Source organism: Uranotaenia lowii, chromosome 3 (genome assembly GCF_029784155.1).
Source record: "Uranotaenia lowii strain MFRU-FL chromosome 3, ASM2978415v1, whole genome shotgun sequence".
Taxonomy (NCBI): Eukaryota; Metazoa; Arthropoda; class Insecta; order Diptera; family Culicidae; genus Uranotaenia; species Uranotaenia lowii.
Genome location: NC_073693.1, coordinates 310867784 through 310870282, shown reverse-complemented (window position 1 = coordinate 310870282; position 2499 = coordinate 310867784).

Below are 2499 nucleotides of genomic sequence, written 5' to 3'. Positions count from 1 at the left end.
TTTTTGTCATTTTTGTCATTTTTGTCATTTTTGTCATTTTTGTCATTTTTGTCATTTTTGTCATTTTTGTCATTTTTGTCATTTTTGTCATTTTTGTCATTTTTGTCATTTTTGTCATTTTGGTCATTTTTGTTATTTTTGTTATTTTTGTAATTTTTGTAATTTTTGTAATTTTTGTAATTTTTGTAATTTTTGTAATTTTTGTAATTTTTGTAATTTTTGTAATTTTTGTAATTTTTGTAATTTTTGTAATTTTTGTCATTTTTGTCATTTTTGTAATTTTTGTAATTTTTGTAATTTTTGTAATTTTTGTAATTTTTGTAATTTTTGTAATTTTTGTAATTTTTGTAATTTTTGTAATTTTTGTAATTTTTGTAATTTTTGTAATTTTTGTAATTTTTGTAATTTTTGTAATTTTGTAATTTTTGTAATTTTTGTAATTTTTGTAATTTTTGTAATTTTTGTAAATTTTGTAATTTTTGTAATTTTTGTAATTTTTGTTATTTTTGTCATTTTTGTCATTTTTGTAATTTTTGTGATTTTTGTAATTTTTGTTATTTTTGAATGTTTTGTAATTTTATAATTTTTGTCATTTTTGTATTTTTTTAAATTTTTTTAATATTTGTAAGTTCTGTAATTTTTGTGAATTCTGTAATTTTTGTGAATTTTGTAATTTTTGTAATTTTTGTAATTATTGTTATTTTTGTTATTTTTGTAATTTTTAATTTTCGTAATTTTGGTAATTTTTGTAATTTTTGTCATTTTTGTCAGTTTTGTCATTTTTGTCATTTTTGTCATTTTTGTCATTTTTGTCATTTTTGTCATTTTTGTCATTTTTGTCATTTTTGTCATTTTTGTCATTTTTTGTCATTTTTTGTCATTTTTGTCATTTTTGTCATTTTTGTCATTTGTGTCATTTTTGTCATTTTTGTCATTTTTGTCATTTTTGTCATTTTTGTCATTTTTGTCATTTTTGTCATTTTTGTCATTTTTGTCATTTTTGTCATTTTTGTCATTTTTGTCATTTTTGTCATTTTTGTCATTTTTGTCATTTTTGTCATTTTTGTCATTTTTGTCATTTTTGTCATTTTTGTCATTTTTGTCATTTTTGTCATTTTTGTCATTTTTGTCATTTTTGTCATTTTTGTCATTTTTGTCATTTTTGTCATTTTTGTCATTTTTGTCATTTTTGTCATTTTTGTAATTTTTGTAATTTTTGTAATTTTTGTCATTTTTGTCATTTTTGTCATTTTTGTCATTTTTGTCATTTTTGTCATTTTTGTCATTTTTGTCATTTTTGTCATTTTTGTCATTTTTGTAATTTTTGTAATTTTTGTCATTTTTGTCATTTTTGTCATTTTTGTCATTTTTGTCATTTTTGTCATTTTTGTCATTTTTGTCATTTTTGTCATTTTTGTCATTTTTGTCATTTTTGTCATTTTTGTCATTTTTGTCATTTTTGTCATTTTTGTCATTTTTGTCATTTTTGTCATTTTTGTCATTTTTGTCATTTTTGTCATTTTTGTCATTTTTGTCATTTTTGTCATTTTTGTCATTTTTGTCATTTTTGTCATTTTTGTCATTTTTGTCATTTTTGTCATTTTTGTCATTTTTGTCATTTTTGTCATTTTTGTCATTTTTGTCATTTTTGTCATTTTTGTCATTTTTGTCATTTTTGTCATTTTTGTCATTTTTGTCATTTTTGTCATTTTTGTCATTTTTGTCATTTTTGTCATTTTTGTCATTTTTGTCATTTTTGTCATTTTTGTCATTTTTGTCATTTTTGTCATTTTTGTCATTTTTGTCATTTTTGTCATTTTTGTCATTTTTGTCATTTTTGTCATTTTTGTCATTTTTGTCATTTTTGTCATTTTTGTCATTTTTGTCATTTTTGTCATTTTGGTCATTTTGGTCATTTTTGTTATTTTTGTTATTTTTGTTATTTTTGTAATTTTTGTAATTTTTGTAATTTTTGTAATTTTTGTAATTTTTGTAATTTTTGTAATTTTTGTAATTTTTGTAATTTTTGTAATTTTTGTAATTTTTGTAATTTTTGTAATTTTTGTAATTTTTGTAATTTTTGTAATTTTTGTAATTTTTGTAATTTTTGTAATTTTTGTAATTTTTGTAATTTTTGTAATTTTTGTAATTTTTGTAATTTTTGTAATTTTTGTAATTTTTGTAATTTTTGTAATTTTTGTAATTTTTGTAATTTTTGTCATTTTTGTAATTTTTGTAATTTTTGTAATTTTTGTAATTTTGTAATTTTTGTAATTTTTGTAATTTTTGTAATTTTTGTAAATTTTGTAATTTTTGTAATTTTTGTAATTTTTGTAATTTTTGTTATTTTTGTCATTTTTGTCATTTTTGTAATTTTTGTGATTTTTGTAATTTTTGTTATTTTTGAATTTTTTGTAATTTTATAATTTTTGTCATTTTTGTATTTTTTTAAATTTTTTGTCATTTTTGTCATTTTTGTCATGAGAAGCTGGGAATTCA